The following is a 22,093-nucleotide window of genomic DNA, read 5'->3' on the forward strand; positions in this document are numbered from 1 at the left end:
TGGATATTTAGATTGTTCCCAGCCTTTGGCTGTTGAAACAGTGTTGAAAGGAATATACATATATTCTTGTATATTCTGTTTGATACATAGGTGAGTATATGTGTAGGAGAAATTCCTAGATGTGTAATTGGTGAGTCAAAGAGTATTTATGCATTTATATTTTTGAGGGGAATTAGAAATAGCCTTATAAAGATTAACTAATTATTACTCTCTCAAGAAATGTGTGAGAATGCTTGTTTTCCCAACCACTTGTTAAATTATCAAACATTTTATTTCAGTAAAATGTGAAATGTTTTTTAAAGATATGGAAGCTATCTGATTTGTCCCAGGGTCTTCCTCAGGAATTAAGAGGCTTCTAGATTCTGCTCTTTTAGCTACCCAGAGAGGTTTAAGAATTTCTTAGTGCTCTCTATGGAAAATGGCCCAATGTTCATGAGACAATGAACGAGAGGAAATTAACATCTATTGTGTGTTAAACTGTGTTATCCAATTTGTTTTAGTCATTCAGCTAATATTTATTGAATACCTACTCTGCTCTCTGTTCTTGGTGCTTGAGATCCATTAGAAACAATGCAGGCCTAGACTCTTGACCTCTAGGAGCTTACTTTTTAGCAGGGGAATAGGACCATAAGAAAAATTTGATAAGTGCCTAAATGAAAAGGGGGTAAGTATGCAAAAACAAAAAAGTAGAACAAGGTAATGCAGATTAAGAGTGCAGGGGGCAGAGAAGTTTTGTAGATTAGATAGGGCAGTCAGGGAGGGCCTCATGGAGAAGGTGATGTTTGACGAGGACTTACAGGTGTTAGGAAGTTAGCCCAGTATTATTGAGGGAAGAGATATCCGACCACAGTCTACGAGTAGAGCAAGGGCCTAAGGTGGGAGTGTGCCTGGGGACTTCCAGTGTGGCTGGAGCATGGCAGGTGAGGTGGGAAGGCCACACAGGTGATCTGGAGATGTGCCAGTCATTCCCTCAGAGTGAGATGGGGATAGCATGGCAAGGTGTTGAGCATGTGTTTTTAAAAGTGTGACTCCGAATGGTGTGTTGAAATAGACCAAGGAAGGGGAGGCTGTTGTGGTAATCCAGGAGAGGAACCATGATGGCTCGGGTGGTCGTGAGACAGCAAGGACAGGCATGCACCTCCTGGTTCGATTCCAGATGTGGTGTGCTCATAAAGGGGACCGGATTCCCTGAGCGGTTGGGGCACCAGCTGTCAGAGTAAAAGACGAGTTAAGAATGAAAATTTTGGCATTTCTCCATGAAATTTTCTTGTTGATTTTCTACATGCGTTTCACTCACTGATAGGGTGAGGCTCATGGATCCTGCACGATCTGGGGAGAAGACTAGTAGTTCACTTTGACGACTCCGTAGTTGAGTCTGGAGTCGTGTGTGTGTGTGTGTGTGTGTGTGTGTGTGTGTGTGTGAGAGAGAGAGAGAGAGAGAGAGAGAGAGAGGGATACTGAGGTCGATCTAGGCTGGAGGAAAAGCAAGAGAATTGTATATTATATGTCATTTAATAGGCACAGTAACAGACAATGCTATATTCAGTTACAGATGGGGAGAAAAACTCACAGGAACTCACCCTGGATTATCTGAATCCAAAGGGGCCCCATCTGCCACAGGTTTACCTGCGATCCATCCTTTTGCCACGCGGCACAGTGCCGCACGCAGACTGCCAGGCTTTGCCAAGGCTCCTTGCCTTGAGGTCTGTTGGTTCTCCTGGAGGTGCAGAGCTGGTGGTGAGAACACTGACAGTGTGTATCCTGCGGGGACCGGGCCCCACGGTCTGCGGGCCCCACTGAGACGGTCCCACATGTAGAAGTCAAATGTTGAGGCACAACCAGTTTCCCTGGAGCTAGCCTATTTTGGGGAATATCTAGTTTTTCTCCTCCAACTGTGCTCTTTTCTTCCTCACTCACGTCATAAAGGGGGAATTCTCGGTTTATTTTGGCATCTCAAAGTCCTTTCTCACGGCAGTGGTTACATTATTGGTTATTCCATGGAGAAACATAGAGCTCCCTGACATCTGGTGTGGGAAGATTTTGTTTTAGAGGAACTTCTGTCAGACCATTGCAATCCAGGAGGCCTGCACAAGAGAGGAACCATGTCCTAAAAAATGATACTCGGTTATCAATAAAGTTCCATTGTTTTTTAAAGTGACTCAAGATCACATGTCTTGTGGACTTAATTTGGTGTTTGTTTATTTATTTATTTATTTTTAAGGTTTTATTTATTTATCAGACAGAGAGAGAGAGAGAGAGCACAAGCAGGGGGAGCGGCAGGCGGAGGGAGAAGCAGGCTCCCCACTGAGTAAGGAGCCTGACGCAGGACTCGATCGAGGAAGATGGGATCATGACCTGAGCCAAAGGCTGACACTTAACCTACTGAGCCACCCAGGCGCCCCTTAATTTGGTGTTTAGAGCTCTCTTACTGGCTTTTTCATTTCTTTCTTAAATCAGGCTTTGACAGATTATTGAAAAACAACTCCGTAGTGGGTAAAGTTTCAGGCTTTGAAGTCAGCTCCACATATTCTGACTTCTCTGACTTGGGGCAAGTTAGTTAAGTCTCTTTTTTCCAGTGTTAAAATGGAGGTAACAGGAGGATCTGCCTCACAGAGTTGAGAGGAAGATTCAGAGAGAATAGAAGCAAATTCTTGGCACTGTTCCTTGTACAGAGCACCAAACAAGAAATAGTTATTCATTGTGGAAGTCCCTCAAAAAATTAAAAATAGAAATAGCATATGAGCCAGCAATGCCACTTCTGGGTATTTATTTGATGAATTAAAATCAGGATCTCGGAGAGATGTTAGCACTCCCATGTTCCTTGCAGCACTGTTGACAATGGCTAAGATGTGGGAACAGCCCAAATGTCCATGACAGATGAATGGTAAGGCCAGCGTGGTATATACGTACAATGGAATACAGTTCAGCTTTAAAAAAAGAAGGAAATTTCTTAACGTGTGGCAACATGAATGGACCTTGAGGACATCATGTTAAGTGAAATTAGCAAGACACAGAAAGACAACATACCTAGTTGCTACATAGTAACACTTATATGAGGTACCAAAACAGTCCAGTTCATAGAAGTAAAGAGTGGAACGGTGGGGCTAAAGGGAAAGGGAATTAGGGAGTTATTAATGAAAAGCCATAAAGTTTCAGTTAAGTAAGATGAGGAAGGTCTGGAGCTCCACTGTACAGCATTGTACTGAGAGCCAACAATATTGTCCTGTACACTTAATTTTTGTTAGAAGGGTAGATCTCATGTTAAGTGTTTTTACCACAATATAAAAAGAAAATAATCACTATCAGTAATATTTAGCTAGTATGCACAATGATATCTATAATCAGTTTCTATAATAAAGGTGACATTTGCCAAAATCTTGTATTTAAAATGAATAATTTCAATAGTGTATAGAACAGTAGCTTGTAAATATTTTTAGCAATAGTTATTTTTTTAAATGACATCTTCAAACCATTCAGATTTATAAAATAAATGCCTTTAAGGTTAGAAGCATTTGATAAGTTTAAATACACATCAGTTATTAAAAAGTCAATTGACATACAGCCCGCACTTGTTTTGGTGGACATAAATTAGCCGGAAGTTAAATAACAGTGTCTGTCCCATACCTGTTTCGGCATCCTGCTTATGCCTACCTTTTATTTTGGTTGCAGTGTATGAAGGATATCTTGATTCACACGTGTAAGTAGTTGCAGATTATAACTTAAAAACGATCTCACCTTGCCATTCTCAAGATATGTTTCAAATATTCTGAATTATAAGCCTGAAAGAAGAGCAATAGGAAAGTTTTGTTTTGAAGGTGAAGAGCAAATTTTTGGAGCGGAGGACCTGCTCACATTCCTTGTCAATCCAAACAGACCCCAGTCTTTTGGGAAACACTAACACCATTTATATAGAGCATATGTGAGGTTTCCATGTAACCAGGGGTGCAAAATATGTAATTTTGTTTTTCTCTAACCGGAGTTATTTTTGTATTTCAAGCCTCTTATTACTCCAGGAGGCTCGATGCAAATTTCAGGCAATGCAGGGTCTTCTCTCCCTCCTGGCGTTGTGTCTGTAGCTTCTGAATGCTTGAAGGTCGCCCAGGAAGGGTGGGGAGACGAACGCATGGCTCCCTACCATCAACCATCCCTGCTGGTTTCCCAACAGTTGGTTGCTTTCTCACCCAGGTCATTCATTTCCAGTCCAGGCCCAACTGTATGGCCACTTGAAGCTCAGCTCCTGAAACTTCTCTGCCTCTTTCCTTTCCTTTCCCCCTCCCTCTTCTGTCCTGTGGTTGTGTCTTTCTCTGGCACATGGGAAGCATTTTGTCAAACTAACCACTTCACCATAATGATGGATGTGTGGGGACATTCCAAGGCTCTTCTGCTAGAGTATTTGCAGCTTACCTTCCTGGTTCCACACGCTCTGGGTGCTACGGACAGTTGGGTCTTTGGGCAATCTGGGTCTCAATCAGAAGGACAACAGTGTCTCTGCTCTCAGGCCCTTAAACCTGTCTGGGGACTTCTATGTACCTATCTTCTTCCAAGATTTAGTTTGGGGTTTGCCTCAGGGATTGTTGGGACCCACACCAGCATGGAACTTGCAACCTCAACTCTGACATTCCTCTTCCTTCCCTAGACTGAATTTCTTTCTTAATGTGAGCGTACCTTGGACAGGTGAGCAATCTCTATCAGAGTGTCCTTCTTTGTATGTGTAGATATGCAGAAGAATCTAGAACAATTCAAGTATATGCACAAAGATAGAAGGAGAAATGTTATCTCAAAGTCTAGACCAAAAAAAAAAAAAAGAAAGAAAAGTACAATTGGTAATCACATGTTTATGACCTGCGTTCTTTGTCTATAAAGGGTTAAAATTTATAGAGTGATTTACAAAGTGGAACTCTTCCCCAGCCCCAAATACCTGCCTCTTCTCCATTGCCCCCCAACAGAATTGTGTACAACATTCTATGAACATTCTGCCAGTTGTTCAGGTAAAAAAAATCTAGGTGTTATCTTTAGTTTTTGTCTCTCATTTTTAAAAATTAACTTTTACAACAGTTTTAGGTTCACAGAAAAATTTAGAAGGTACAGATATTTCCCATATACCCCATCTCCCCGTTATCCTCCTCCCCCAAGAGTGGTACATTTGTTACAACTGATGAATTTAAACTGATGCATCATTATCAACAAGAACTCATGGTTTCCATTAGGGTCCATAGAATGTTGCACCCTCTGTGGGTTTTGATAAATTTCTCATGACATGTGGCCACCAGTATAGAATCATTTAGAGTAGTTTCATTGCCCTAAAAATCCTCTGTGCTCTGCTAGTTCATCCCTCTCTTCCCACCAACCCCTGGCAATCACTGATCTTTTAACTATTTCCATAGCTTTGCCTTTTAAAGAATGTGATATTGTTGGAATTGTATGTTTAGTACGTAGTCTTTTCGGACTAGCTTCTTTCACTCAGTAACATGCATTTAAGGTTCCTCCATGTTTTTTCATGACTTGGTAGATCATTTCTTCTTAGTGCTGAATAATATTCCACTGTCTGGAATATTCCATTGTCTGAAACCACAGTTTATGCATCCACTCACCCACCCAGTGACATCTTGGTGGCTTCCAAGTTTTGGCAATTGTGAATAAAGCTGCTACAAGTATTTCTGTGCCAGTTTTTGTGTGGGTATAACTTTCAAACCCTTAGGGTAAATACCAGGGAGCATAATTGCTGGACCGTATGGTAAGAGTATACTTAGTTTTGTAAGAAACTGCCAAACTGTCTTCCAAAGTGTCTGAGCTACTTTGCATTTCCACCAGCCACGAATTAGAGTTCTTGTAACTCCCCGTCTTGGTCAGCAGCTGGGGTTGTCAGTGCTCTGGATTTTGGCCATTCTCTAAGTATATAATGATATCTCATCATTGTTTTAATTTGCATTTTCCTGTTGACTGTAATGTGGAGAATCTTTTTTTAAAAAAAGATCTTATTTATTTATTTGACAGAGAGAGAGAGAGAGAGGGCGCGCAGGCAGGGGGAGCAGCAGAGGGAGAGGGAGAAGCAGGCTCCTTGCAGAGCAGTGATCCCAGGACCCCAGGACCGTGACCTGAGCTGAAGGCAGACACTTAACCAACTGAGCCACCCACGCATCCCTGGAACATCATTTCATGTGCTTATTTTTGCCATCTGTAATTTTTTTTTTTTTTGCCATAGTGTCTGTTAAGGCCTTTGAAACATTTTTTTAATCTGGTGGTTTGTTTTTTTGTTGTTGAATTTTAAGAGTTCTTTGTATTTTGTGTAACAATCCTTTATCTGATGTGTCCTTTGCAAACATTTTTTTCCCAGAGGGTGACTTGTATTCTCATTCTCTTGACACGGTCTTTCCCAGAGCAGAAATTTTTAATTTTAAATGAAGTGCAGCTTATCAATTCTTTGTTTCATGGATTCTGTCCTTTTATTTTATTTTTTTAATCAAAGTATAATTGACACACCATGTTACATTAGTTTCGGGTGTACAGCATAGTGATTCAACAACTCTATACGTTATGCTATACTAGCCATAAGCATAGCTACCATCTGTCACCATACAATGCTATCATAACACTTTTATCTTTATGACTTATTAATTTTATAACTGGAAACCTATATTTCCTACTCCCCTTTACCCATTCTGCCCATCCCCTCTCCTCTGACAACCATCAGTTTTTTCTCAGTATTTATGAGTCTCTTTCTGACTTTTGTCGTTTGTTTGTTTATTCATTTTTTGTTGTTGTTCAGATTCCAGATAAAAGTGAGATCATATGGTATTTATCCTTCTCTGACTTATTTCACTTAGCATAATACCTTCTAGGTCCATCCATGTTGCAAATGGCAAGATCTCATCCTTTTTTTATGGCTGAATAATATTCCATTACACGCTCATGCACACACACTCTACATCTTTATCCATTCCTCTGTCGATGCGCGGTTGGGTTGATTCCATATCTTGGCTCTTGTAAATAATGCTGCAATAAACATAGGAGTGCGTATATTTTTTTCAAATTAGTGTTTTTGTTTTCTTTGGCTAAATACTCAGTAGCGGAATTACTGGATCACATGGCAATTCTATTTTTAAGCTTTTGTGGAACCTCCGTACTGTTTTCTACTGTGGCTGCACCAGCTTTCATTCCCTCCAACAGTGCATAAGGGTTTTCTCCACATTGTGCTAATACCTGTTATTTCGTATTGTTTGATTTTACCGTCTGTCAGGTGTGAGGTGATATTGTCATTTTGATTTGCATTTCCCTGAGGATTAATGATGTTGAACATCATTGCATGTGTTGCTTGACCATCCATACAACTTTTTTTTGGGAAAACGTCTACTCCTCTGCCCATTTTTAAGTCAGTTTTTTTTTTTTTTGGATGTTGAATCATGTAAGTTCTTTATACATTTTGGATATTAACCTCTATTGAATATAGCATTTGCAAATGTCTTCTCCCATTCAGTAGACTGTCTTTTCATTTTGTTGATAGTTTCATTTGCTATACAAACTCTTTTTATTTTAATGTAATCCAAATAGTTTATTTTTGTTTTTATTTCCCTTGTTTGAGGAGAGATATCTAGAAAAATGTTGTGAAGGCTAATATCAAGGAAATTACTGCTTACATTTTCTTCTAGAAGTTTTATGGTTTCAGGTCTCATATTTAGTCTTTAATCCATTTGAGTTTCTTTGTGTATAGTGTAAGAAAGTGGTCTGGTATTATTCTTTATTGTGTAGCTATACAGTTTCCCCAGCACCATTTATCAAAGAGACTGTCTTTTCCCTATTATATATTCTTTTGTCCTTTGTCATAGATTAATTGACCATAAAAGCATGAGTTTATTTCTGAGGTTTCTATTCTGCTCCTTTGACCTATGTTTCTATTTCTGTGCCAATTCCATACTGTTTTGATTATTACAGCTTTGTAGTATATCTTAAAATCTGAGATTGTGATGGACCATGACTTTTTAAAATATCATTGCAAACTCAGGGTCATCTAGAGTTTCTCCTGTGTTATCTTCTGGGACTTTTATAGTTTAGTATTTTATATTTAGCTCTTTTATCCATTTTCAGTTTTGTGAAGGGCATAAGATTGGTGTTTTGATTCATTTTTTTGCATGTGGATATCCAGTTGTTTCAGTACCAGTTGTTGAAAGACTATCTTTTCTCCATTGTATTGCCTTTGATCCTTTGTCAAAGATCAGTGGCTATGCTTATGACTTATTTATATCTATTTCTGGGCTCTCTATTCTATTCTATTGATCGATTTGTTTGTTCTTTCACCAATACTACACTGTCTTGATTACTGTGGTTTTATAGTAAATCTTAAGTTGGGTAAGATCAGTCCTCCAACTTTGTTCTTTTTCAATATTGTGTTGGTTATTTTGGGTCTTTTGTCTTTTCATATAAACTTTGAATTCAGTCTGTTAATATACACAAATTAACTTGCTGGGATTTTTAAATGGACTTCATCGAATCTATAGATCAAGTTGGAAAGGACTGACATGTTGACAATATTGAATTTTCCTATCTATAAACGTGGAATGTCTCTCCATTTATTTAGTTCTTTGATTTAGTTAAGAATTTTGAGCAGAGTTTTGATCAATATTTTATAGTTTTCCTCCTATAGCTACCATAGATATTTTATTAGATTTTTATCTAAGTATATATTTATTTTTGGTAGGAATGTAAATGATACTGTGTTTTCAAAATTCACATTCCACTTGTTCATTATTGGTATGTAGGAAAGCTGACTTTTCCACCTTGTATCCCATAACATTGCTATAATTGTTTCTTAGTTCCAGGAATTTTTCTGTTGTTGATTCTTTCAGATTTTCTATAAAGACGATCATGATATATGTGAATAAAGATAGTTTTATTTCTTCCTTCCAAATCTACATACCTTTTATTATATTTTCTTGTCTTATTTCATTATCTAGGACTTCCGGTATAATGTTGAAAAGCATTTGTGAAGGAAACACCCTTGCCTTGCTCCTGATCTTACTGGGAAAGCTCTGAGTTTCTCATCATTAAGTGTAATGCTAGATATAGGGTTTTTGTGTGTGTGTGTGTGTGGCTATTTTTTTTTTTAACCAAATCTAGGGAATTTCCCTCTATTTCCAGTTTACTGAGAATTCTCAACACAAATAGTTGTTAGATTTTGTCAAATGATTTTTCTGCATCTATTGACATGATATGTGATACTCTTCTTTAGCTTGTTGATATGATGGACTACACTTTCAAATGCTGGACCAGTTTTGCATATCTGGGTTAAAGGTCCTTCACTCTTTGCATCCATCAACAGTGCAGCTCTGCCTCCAACACATTCCTCACATCTAAACACTACTACTCCCTTGCTTTTCAGACTCTAATCCACCATCATATCTCTCCTAAATCGTGATAACTTCCTAGTGACTTTCTCAGTCTACTCTTGCTATGCCCCCATATCCATTATTTAGAGAGTGAAAACAATCCTTTAAACATGTAAATCAAATCTCAAATCACATCTCCCCTCTGCTTAAATGCTCCAAAAGCCACCGTTTCCAGAAGGATGAAGTTCAATCATTTTCTTACTGCTTGTATGATATAGCACCTGTCAACTTCCTTGATCTTTCCACCACTTTGACACTCAAATTTTAGATTCTTTTTTCTATTTTTGGAGTAAAACAGGTTCTTCACTGTTTATAAGGTTATTTATGAATTGCAAAATTTTTCTCTCTATTTTTAAAAATCTATATTACCATGTTTTTCTCGTCTAGTCCTCCATTGAATCTTGGCTGCTGCAACCAGATAAAATTTTTTCTTGTATCTGTATCTTGTATCTTGTATTCTGCAGTAGACAATAACTTCTCCAGGTCTGTCAAATAGTTGTGTCTAGCTTTTCCTCATGATCTACCTGTGTGGTTCTTTTTGTTCTTTGAACAAAAACGTATCCTGAGTTAAAGTCTCCACACATGGCATATTTTATTACCTGATCTTTGCATAGCTGGCCTCTTCTCAACATTTGGGTTCAAGTGCTATGTCCTCAAAGAGCCTTTTCTGAACACCCCTTTAAAATAGTCATAGGCTCATGTCCCCACTGCTGTTGCAATATCGCTTTACCCTACTTTCTTTCATACCTCTCTTCTACAAATATCTGTGCCACAGAATGTCCTGGGTAAGAGAGCAGCAGAACAACAGAATTCTACATCCTGGTCTCATGGGACTTACCTTCTGGTTAAGGAGACAGACAATGAATAGATACTTATTAAGTACATAGTCTATCAGGTAGTGGGAAGTGTTGTGGAGAAAAATAATGCAGGGAACAGAAATGCGAAGCACTGGGATTAACATGAAAGATTTCAACTTTAAATTGTGTGATTAGAAAAAAGAAATAAATTGTACGGTGAGAGCTTAGAGAAGGTCTCACCAAAAAACAAAAACAAAAACAAAAAAACAAAAAAAAGCCTAAAGCAGGTGAGAAATAGACTTACTCTCTGGGGAGAAGCAAGAGGAAACCTCAAGTGCAAAAGCCCTGAGACAGCAGCATACTTTAGGTGTTTGAGTAATAGCAAGGGGACCTGCCTGGCTGGAGTGGAGTGAGCAAGGGGGGATAGGCATAGAAGATGAGTTCAGTAAGGCAAAAGGGATGAGAATAGGCAAGCTCCTGTAGGACATCAAAGGGGCTTTGGCTTTTCTCAAAATAAGATGAGGCCCTTTTGGAAGATTTTGAGGGATATAATCTGAGAGACACGATCTGACTTACTTTTAAAGGGATCTATTTGAGTGCTGGGTTGAGAGTAGATGATCACAGGGAAAGGTCAGAGGACAGAAGACCAACGAGGAAGCGATTGCAGTGCTCCAAGTGAGACATGCTGGTGATTTGCACAGGATCAGGGCAGTGGAGGGGGTGTGAACTGGTCATGTGATGGTGCATTTGCATGTGAAATGCGAGGGACGAGCTGAGTTAGGAAAGACGCTAAGCCACTTGAAGAATGGATTACCCCTAATGAATCGTGGAACACTGCAGGTGGAACAAGTCTGGGGACAGGGTGGGAAAGAATATGATTTTGCACACGTGACGGTGAAGATCGATGTCAAGTGGGCAGCTGGATACAGAAGTCTGGAGTTCAACATGGATGTGTGTGTGTGCTGTGTGAATTTGAATATGCATATGGTTTTAAAATTGTCTTAGAATAATTTAAGAAATATATTTAAACATGAATTTGAATCATATTCTTGCAGAATTTCTGAGCTATAATTGCAGAACTTGCATGGAGCTCAGTTTTAAAACTCAGCATACTGTTGATGTAAAAAGTACGACTTGATACAACTATCACGACCAATTTTTTTTTTTTTGATGTGTGGTATGGCAAGAAGAAACTATAGAATTTAGCAATTCATACCCAAAAGGGGCTTATCTTAATGATATTTTTATTCCCTCCTGTTGGATCCATTTCTCAGAAAAATGTCTGGATTTTTCTTGTATTGTTGAATATGTGATGTGAACCAACAATCGCTGACAGGTGCTCTTGATGGAACATGTGCAATGGCACAGAGCACTCACTCCTTTTTAGGGTTTTATTGGCATGACCCAATGAAGGGATTTTGTGTGATGTGCAAGTCGCCATGATGTACTTTTTAAAAATAGTGTCACTGACACATCCACCAAAATAAATTAACCTTCCTATCTTGACTGATTCACATTTTGGAAACAGCAACTTCACATACCAGTGATGAGATGAGCAGAAGAGCTGGGTAGGGGTGACAAAGCAAGAGCCCAGCAAGAAGACAGCACTGTGATAGGCCTTTTAATAGAGCAGTTCAGAGGCAACGAGCATACACCTAAATTTATATCAGCCTAGGTTGTAATTCAAGCTCTGTGGCTTTATAGATGGGCAGGACCTAGCCTCTCCAAACTCAAGTTTTGGGAACTAAGATGTACTAGGGAACAATTACAACTCTCTGGTGAGAGGAACTAATGAGCAAATGCTTGCAGAATACTTGGAATAGCACCTTGCACATAGCCAGGCCTCAATGAGTGGTGGCTGTTGTTACAATAAGTCTTTTGTTTCAATCTAAAGAGTTTGGTCTTTTGTGACATCTGAAGAGCGTAATGGAAAGACTCAATGGTCTCTCTCTCTTATCTTCTTACATCCAATTCTTTTTTTTTCCCATTCAAGTCTTTAAAAAAAAAAAAACCCAAACAAACCATTTAAACCACACATTAATTTCCTCCAGAACTTAGTTGCAGAATGTGATTTGATAAGTTGTGGGCTGGTCTCCTCAGATTCAGGGAAAGCTTCTTGTGAAAGTGAGCCCAAGCGAGATGCAGGAACATGCTTTTGAGCTGAGGTGATTTCAGATTGTCATCTCTTAATTGGTGAGCAAGACTGTCACCCCAGCCTCAGATTTAGCCAGGACAGAGAGTCCTCGTGAAAACAGGTCTCCAGATCATTAAATCTTATAGTTGAAACCCTTCCACTGTACACTTGAGCGTTTGACACACGCACAGTTCATCTTTCTTGGCTGTAATTTGGACTTATTAAGCATTTTTGTAACACTTTTTTTTTTCTAAGTTGGCTGCTTTTCATTAGCGATTCCTCACATCACTCTCTGTGAAAGGTGAATACAACAGTCCATATTTTATAGACAAGGAAATTGAGGTCCAAGTAAGGCTAGTGTGGTTTGGCTGAGGACACCAGAAAATTAAACCCTGGAACTCGTAACTAAAGCCAGAGTGCCTTACTGTTGAGTCATGGTTGACTTTATCAAGGAGACCATTCTTCATAGATGATTCAACAGCTTTAAATAAAACACGAAAGTGATGTCCCCTGCCCTCCCTGAGAACACAAAATACTTCATAATTTTATGCAGTTATGATGTTGTAACCAGAGTGATCATTCGAAAATCAAATCTGATCAAGTCACTTTTCTATAAAGGTCCTGGTTCGAGTCTGGGATCGAGTCCAATCTTCCTAATGACACAGGCAGCATGCTCTGTACCCCTCTATGTCCCCACTGCCAGCCCCACCACTCATCCTAGCATCTTTACCGTAGACGTGCCAAAGACTGCCAATTCTCTTCATGTGCCTTTGTACATAAAATGGAGGAAAGAACCTTGCTCTATCTCATTTCCTCCCCTTTAGTTACAGGTCCCATATTCCAGGAAGTCTCCTTATGCTTCTCAAGGCCCCGTTAGTTGGCCCTTCTGTACACCCAGTCACACATGATATTTATACCACTTCAAGCACCAGAATTGTATCTTAAATTAGCCATTCCCATGAGACTACAATCTCCTTAAGGACAGAGTCTTGTCCTTGACCTGCTTCATTGTAGATCCCCGGTTCCTCGCACAGCACCTGCAAACAGTGGAGATCCAATCCACATGTGTGGATTGCATGGATAAGCAACATGCCTTGTGACTTGTCATTTTCCATCCCACGAAATTATAAGGTTGCTAGACTTTGTGTCAGACTGTGTGACAAATGCTAGAGCTACGATAAGTTATGGTTTGACACTTGAAAAGTGGAATTGTTGGCAACTGCCAAGAGGGAGGTGAGGTGAGCTATGAAAGTTACCAGTGTAGATGTTCGGCTGAAGAAATTTCTCATCCCGGTCCCTTGATCTTTAGAGGTATAATCAGGGTGACCATACAGTTATCAAACTGGTACGAGTTTGCGAGTGGATGTGGGCACCATCGCTAATTTTACCTGGAAAGTCGGTGTCTCCTGGGACTGTTTCGGGCAAAGTGAGGGTGTGGTCACTCCTGGTACATGGATTACCCAAATGTGCTCTTAGTCCTGAGCTGAATCCCTGGTTTAACAGATCCATCTCAGGGGCACAACGCTGTTGCTGGGCAGCAAACCTCACAGTTGCACTAACTGAAGAAGCAGAGGGACATGTAGCAGTCACTTTGCAGCATATGGCTTGACAATCCTTTTCCTGCAGGAGCTCTAAACATAGTGGTAGTTATAGGTCCGTGACAGTAGCAGGTGAGAGAGGCAGTTCAGCAGTAGTTCTTTCGCTCAGTGAAAGTTTTGGCACCTGGATTTGGACACGAAGAATGTTAACTAGGGAGCTGAAAGATTTCCAGATCTACCAAATCGCTCGAAGCTGCCAAGTTGGCCTGAGAACTTTCCTTTGTAAGTGGGATAGGGATGATAGCTGAGACCACTCCTTAGCTGGAAAATGCAATTTAAACATATGTTTAAAAAAGCACTGATTAAAATATTACGTTTGCAAAGCCCTTCCGTGCTCCCGAATCCAAGGCTGTGCCAAACGCTTAACTGTGCAGAGGGTGATTTCTAGGGCAGGATAATAGCTTCCCCGTCGCTGCAGTGTAGGTCTCGGCACTGGCAAGAGTTTAGGAGGTGAAAGAGGAGGACTTGCACATTAGTAATAAAGGTGAAAATCCTTGACACTTAGAAGGTGTCGAAATTCTGGTGAGCTTACTTATCTTGTTTTGGCAAATCTCCCGAGTACCAAACGGAAGATGGCATGTTCCCATTACTAAATTTCTCTTTTCTTTCCTGATAGGATTTCTCCCAATTTATGTCCATCAACTATGTCTGGAGAATGTAATAATTCGTAACTAACAAATTCGTTGGTAGAATACAGTACTAATGGTCACTGTAATGACCGTGGGTTGGAATTAGGAACTCTCTTGTATTAACAGAAGATTAGGAAACAGATTACCATTTCAGCTGTGCCCTACAAACAAACATAACGGAGAGAGCAAAACAAAAAAATAGAAAACAAAACCCCTCAAATGGCATGAAGCTAGTTGAAATCAATCGAACCCTAGACTTTCAGCTTCATAGCTCATCTGATCCTTTTGCTAGTTTTGTATTAGTCTTTCTAGAAAGTCCTGAGCTGACAGTAGGTACCTTTGTACATGGTCCTCTTAATTCCCTCACTCAAACTTCTAGGCCAGCCTCGTATGGTTGTGCTAGGACTGGGTTCCTCCAGGAGGAATAAAACCATCAACAAGACAAACTACAGGAAATGTTAGTTGCTACACAAGTCAATTGTACCGGCTCTATGCCGTGTACTTTTATGAGAAAGAGTACACTGTAGACAAAAAGAAAGCAACTCTCTGCTTGGTGTAAAGAACTGTAATTGACAGGATGTATATGAATATAATGTAATCAGGAAGCGAAGTGTGGCTTATACCCTTTGACTTTCCATTGTAAAACAATAGAGGACTTTCGTATGTTCAGAAGGACAGAGGGGTTTAGAACAGGAACTGGAAAAAAAAAATAGTCATCCTTTCAATGACAGAAGAAAACAGCACTGGTTACGAACGTGTTTTTAGTATTAAACGGCCTGGGTTCCTATCACAGCTCCATTCATTAGTCGTGTGACCTTGGGGAAGGCACTTAACCTCTTAGCTTCAATGTCCCCATCTTCAGAAAATAGGAATAGTAAAAGTAACTACCATACATGGTTTGGGTGAGTATTACATAAGATTATATATAAAAGCAACTAGTAAAGTATTTGACACAGAGTCAGCTCGATAAATATCAATTTTATGTTCAAAATCCAGTTATTTGAAACCATGGCTGCAATTTTTATTTTAGGTTGTGCTTGAATATATGGTTAACACTCGTGTATGTTTGTGTCTCAGTTTCGTGGTTCCCTAAGGACAGTTAGTCCTCCAACAGTGCATTGTGTCCAGGTCAAGAAGCCCCTGAAAACAAGGGAAATCCAGAGATTCCCCCTTTCCCAAAGTACTTTGGTGGGCCTGGGTCCTCCTTCCCCGCTTGGGTCTGTCACAGCTCACTCAGAGGCGCAGATTGCCGAGGATCGTTCTATTTCTTAAGAATGCCTTTAAATCTTGTATATGCACTGTTGCTATGCTACTGTGTTTTTAATTTTTTTCTCTTTTTGTATTTTTATTCTAATGCAAGAATCAATAAAGAGGCCAGGTTAAATGTCACAAGATGTGGATATTGAGTTTCCTGAGAAACCATATATTTGGATGGTGAATTGGCACCAAGACCTCTCACCAGACTCTAAGAACATCTCGTTCTTTTTCGCTTCATTCTTCTTTTCTCCTTCCAACAACTTTAACCACAAGAATACTCACCACTTTCTACTCGTGTTGCTTCCCTTCTGTTTCATTTCTTCAGCCCTTCCAACTAGTTTTTAAGAGATTCCTTGTATTATATTCCTTCTGTCTGAAATACAGCAAGTGATAGGCTGAAGTAAGAAGTAAGGAGATTTGGAAGGGAATTCCGAATCTTCTGGTAATTTATTATTATCTTAGTCTTCTTGTTAGTCTCCCTGAGTCCCAGCTGTGTAAAGATGCGGGAATAAAATCTCACCTCACCTTTTTCATAGGATTGTTAGGAAGACAAAATAAAATATTAGGTATGCGAACCTTTTCAAATGCTCTTATTATTCTTGAGGGAACTCTTTGTCATTAATTGCATTTATATAATATTTCAAAATAAAGAATAAAAAAATTGTAAAATACAAATATCCTGGAAAAATTTTTTTATAATTAAGGAAAATTGAAGGTTGTGTTTTCTTGTGAAATATGCCTGGACTGACCTAGTTTTCCTTCTTCTATTTTTTAAAAGGCTTAATTTTTAGAACAGTTTTAGGTGAACAGAAAAATCTGACACAAGGTACAGAGCTTCTTCTAAATATTAAACTGAAACATGACAAAACTTTTTCTGATTTATCAATCCTTAAAAGATAACGTTTCTCCTTTGATAGCCTAAACTTTTCTTGGATTTTTTTTTTTTGTCTGTTTGTTTTATGTAAGTGGAAAAGTAAATAGCTGGAAAAGAGGCCCGTTACACTTCCCTCTCAGCAATCTCCATCTACTGTGTAAAGTGTGCTTAAATGTTATTTGCATAGCGGCTGCCCTGGTCAATTCCTTTTTTTTTTTTTTAAAGATTGTATTTATTTATTTGACAGAGATAGAGACAGCCAGCGAGAGAGGGAACACAAGAAGGGGGAGTGGGAGAGGAAGAAGCAGGCTCATAGCAGAGGAGCCTGATGTGGGGCTCGATCCCACAATGCCGGGATCACGCCCTGAGCCGAAGGCAGACGCCTAACCGCTGTGCCACCCAGGCGCCCCTGCCCTGGTCAATTCCTAACCCCTACACCATTCTTGATGACCATGAGAAAATTTCATTTATCGTATGTTGGTAAGGAGCTGGAATAGACATAGTTCAAGAAATGTGAATCTGTTTATTAGAAAATCGGGTCTAATTGAAGGCTATTTGTTTTGGAACAAGTAATTAGCAAATTAGGTCAAATTATTGACTGGAGTAGTCTTTCTTTGTTTTCCTTTTTTCTTTCTGTTTTCCTAAACATGGACCTCTTCAGCAGTATCCAGATATAAAGACCACTGAGATCACTAGAGAGTGATTCAAAAAGCCAGAAAAAGTCCCAACAAAACTCTCTATCGTGATCCAGGTACTGCTCTGGCGGCTTTGTATTTGCTAACTCATTTGAAAAGTACAGAAACCCTATGAACTCTATCTTATGAGCCCCATTTTATTCATCAGGAAACTAAGGCTCAGAGAGATTAAGTCATTTCTCCATAGTGTGAAGCATCCCGGTTGAACAACTAGGGTTTCTTGTCACGTTTGCTTTTAGCGAGTCCTGAGAAAGTCCAGCAGCCTCTACGCTCACAGTCTGGTGGGTAATTTACTAGCAGGTGCATGCAAATGGAATGTGCATTCTGTGAAAAGAAAATAGAGAATACTTCAGCAAATGTTCCTCCTCTTCAGCAACAATAATAAACATCATCATCTTACCTTATGCTGAATATTTCCTGTATCTCACCGCACTTAAGCTTTGCAGTAACTCACTGAGGTGGTCTCGTTAGCCCTACTTGAGACTCACTGTGGTGAATTGTTTGCCAGTTCAAATGAACGTGGTTCTCAGACTCCCGAGACCATGGCCTCTGTCTGTGTCCTACTGGTGTTTACCCACCTCTTCCCTGAAGGAATGATCTCCTCAGAAATGTAAATCATCAGTGTGCCATGCAATATCTCCCACTGTAGCATCCTTTTATCTCTGACTTTTTGGTGGGGCGGGGTACTGTGGGAAGCTGGCGCGACTCTCCTGTCTTTTGGCCATGTTGGGGACCTTTTTCAAAGACTCTGTCAGGATCTTAGGGATCCTTTCCTTCTCAAATATTGTCCTTTACTTCTGATTTATGCCACAGAAACAGAGAATTTCTAAATAAACAAGCAGAAAGTACGTTGGAATGACTTCATGCCCAAGTCTCTGATTGCTTGCACAGATGACATCTGGGCTCTGTCTCACCACACATTATTTTTTGAATCATTTTCCCTAACCCAAGTAAGTGTCTCTGGTAACCAAATTTTGGTTACTTCCCCAAGGCAACCCGAGGTTTGGAAACCAAGTGGGCAGCTCCAAGTTCTTAGTGGACCGTTCCAAGGCATGCAACCACAGAGCTAAGGTCAGACCCCATTAGAATGGGGGGGGGGGGGAAAGGCTATGTGGAGAGAGGTTCAGGTCTTTCCAATGTACTGGAATTTAACTGGAATGAGCGAAGGCAATTTCATTTTAAAATCTTTCCCCCCTGTCACCTCATTAACACCTCCAGTGAAAGGCAGCTGTGAGACTGTTAACTCTTTGCTTGCACATTCTTGAAAGTGCTATTGGCTGGGAACTCTTGTCCTTGTGAGAAGACACCCTGCTGTCACCAATCTGGGTATCTGTAGCATTGAAATGAGGGTTTTTCCAAGACTTGTATTTATACCCCAATAGTGCACCACTCCATAGAGTGAGACATGCATTTCTGCCAGATTTTGCGTATTTCGAGCTACTCCTCCATCAGCTGCAGTATGTTGGGGTTTTGGAACTTGGCTGCCTCAAATTCTTTTTGGAAATAAAGTGAGAACGTATGTGAACATTCATTAAGTTATTAACTCATTCATTTACTCATTCACACTTTTAATAAATCACATTGGATGAGTGTCTGTTACATGTCAGACAGCATGTCAGCATCAAGGAAAAATAAGACACTGTCCCTTCCCTCAAGGAGTTTGCAATTTAATGTGGGTTTAAGTCATTATTCCAATATAACGTGATAAAATTAGGATAAAAGTGACTATGGGAGCACAAAGGGAGAGGCCGTAAAGCAGGGTAGCCCAAGGGAGGTCAGAGAAGACAGAAGATACTTGACTGGTTTTGAAGAAAAAGTAGGAGTTAGCTTATATGGAAAGAGCCGAGACGGGAGAGCAACATGGGTGAAGTCAGCAGCAAATGGTTTTGGCATGATGTGAGAGGCAAGCTTTGAGTGCAGTGTAGTGAATATTGGTGTAGTCGGGGCTGCTACATACAGCTCAGACCCCCCCTTCAGGATTTAAACATATGTTCTGTTGGGTGCTGGAAGGGGTGATGGTTATAAGTTCTCAGCTGAACCTTTTTGGGAATTTCGTGGACCAGAGGGAGCTGCCTTGTCCAAGTTTACATCCCTTCCCCTGGGACAGTATGTATCCAAGATACCGTGATATGAAGACCAGTCCTCCTTACTTCAAGATAGACAATTCTGAATATCTATCCCAATTTCAAAAGCTCCCAGTAAGATCTTCTGAAGCCTCTGCTGTAACTGCACCGTAATTCAACTTCTCTATCTAATCCTGCTTACCGCACTTCTTTAATTTTAATTTTTTAAAATTTATTTTAAAATATTTATTTATTTATTTATTTATTTATTTATTTATTTTTGCTCACCACACTTCTCACAGCTGGTGTCCTCTGGCAAAAGGTACGAGAAGGGATCAAAAAGTTCAGAGAAATGGGTATGTTTGAGTGGAAATATAAGGCTGGAAAACCTGTCAGCTGACTATAATTATCAGGAGGGTTGGGTGGACACCCTGTTTACTTAAGCGATCAGGAATATGCTGGTAAGACAGGCTCCAGCATCGCTGAGAAACTCAGTGGTGGCTAATGATAGGGGATGTTGTTAGAAAACTGGGTTTACTGATGGCACTGAGCATGGTAGAATTCTAAGTAATAGAGGCCAGGGGTGACATTCAATATTGGAAGCAACAATATTTCTTTTTTTTTTTTTTTTAAGATTTTATTTATTTATTCGACAGAGATAGAGACAGCCGGTGAGAGAGGGAACACAAGCAAGGGGAGTGGGAGAGGAAGAAGAAGCAGGCTCATAGCGGAGGAGCCGGATGCGGGGCTCGAGCCCATAACGCTGGGATCACGCCCTGAGCCGAAGGCAGACGCTTAACTGCTGTGCCACCCAGGTGCCCCAGCAACGATATTTCTATATCGAGTCACAAGATCAGAATGTCAGCTTGGTGGGGAAGTTATGGAGATGGTCAATGGAATATAGTGACCCTAGGGGCAAAACAGATGGAAAGCCCAATAAGAGTACTGCTTACTCTTACAGTCAAAAGAAATTAAGGATGGATGATCAGAAGGTTGAGTGCAGCCAACTCCCTTGCCTCATCTCCAGACCTGAGACAGATTTTGGACCTGCAGCCCTGAAAGACATGCCAGATATACAGCAGGAGCTAAAAGAGGAGGAAAAGCTTAATCTTGGTTCATACATGGGTCAGCTCAACATGTGAGTGCAAATTAAAAATAGACTCTGGCTGCATTATAGTCCCATTCAGGGAGGACATTAATGGGGCCATAGTGAAAAGAAACCCTTCCGAAGAGCAGAGCTTCTAATGGTGTATCCGGTCATCTCTTTTCGAGGAAATAGAAGGAGCCCAAGATAAAAATATATACAAACTCATGGGTAGTGGTGAATGGGTTGGTTGGTTGGTCAAGGGCCTGGAAAGGGAAATGTTAGAAGATGTGGTACAGAATGATCTGGTGAGGAGACATGTGTACAGACCTATGGAATGGAGTACAAGGAGTAACTACCCTCGTGTTATGTGTTAAAGCCTCCAGAAAGCATCCACCAAGGAAGAAGCAATAGACTTCACCAGTTGACGTTAGCCAGCTCTCTCTCATCAACGTAGTAGATGCATGAATGAATAATTATATTGGAATGGAAAAGGCTCTTCATGGACTCAGTTGCATGGACTGCAACTCACCAAGGCTGACCTAGCTATTGCTGGTTAATATCCAATGTGTCAGCAACGTAGATCAATGCTCAGTAGCAATCACTGCTACTATAACACAGTCCTTTGAGGAGAGCAGGTCCTGTGTGGTGGCAAGTTTGTTGCATTGGAATCTTACATCCTGGAAGGGACACCATTTGTCTTGACTGGAATTGTCACATATTCATATATGAGTTTGACTTAGTCATCGTTACAGTATACAGACACCAACAAAGAATCTCATATAATATCATGTAAGACCAAGGCACACTTTTCAGCAAAGGAAGTGACGTGGTAGGATACGACCATGGAATACACCGGTTCTATCACTCACCATACCCACCTGCCAACGTGACAGGTCTATGCATTGGCCTAGCACAAGTGAAGCACTAGTTTAGAGATGATACCCAGGAAGAATAGAGCATCATCCTCTAAGACATACTACCCACTCTGTATCAGTGATGATTAAATGTTGTTCTGTTTACAACAGGAAGAATGCATGAATCCAGGAATATATGAGTGGAAGCAGAAGTGAATTTTTTTATCATCACTTCCAGGGACCCACTTGGGAAATTTGTACTTTTTCTCTGTGCAACACTGGGATCCGTGTATTTAGGATTCCTGGTTTTCAAGGGGGAAATGCTTCCACCAGGAGACACAGCAAAAGCCCCATTAAACTTTAGGCTATTGTTATCATCTGATCACTAGGCTTCCTTGTACCAAGTGACAGGCAAAAGAATGGAGTCACCATCCTCCCAGGAGTAGTTGACCCTGACTATCAGGGGGAAGCAGGGATGTTGTTATATTAGGAATGCAGAGAACTGTGTTTTTTACCAGGCGATCCAGGGAGTATCTCATAGTACGCCCTCGCCCAAGGGACAGAAGTTATGGCAAAAGCCTGAGAAGAGCTTGGAAACCAGAGTCACAGAAGTTCTTTTAGGGATGAAGTTCTGAATCATTAAGCTATCTAGACCAGCAGAGGCATTAGCTGAGAGTGAGGGGATTTTGAAAAAATGACAGAAGAGGGGATGGTAAGAATTAGAT

General features: G+C 40.2%; 1 long non-coding RNA gene across 1 annotated transcript in view; it reads left to right on the forward strand.

Moving 5' to 3' along the window:
* Positions 1–22,093, forward strand: part of LOC148108609 (uncharacterized) — a 42,950-nt gene that overhangs the window by 15,132 nt on the left and 5,725 nt on the right. The gene's annotated exons all lie outside the window — the stretch shown is intronic.

This window comes from Ursus americanus, chromosome 18 (assembly GCF_024610735.1).
Source record: "Ursus americanus isolate L20-20 chromosome 18, mUrsAme1.1.p, whole genome shotgun sequence".
NCBI lineage: Eukaryota > Metazoa > Chordata > Mammalia > Carnivora > Ursidae > Ursus > Ursus americanus.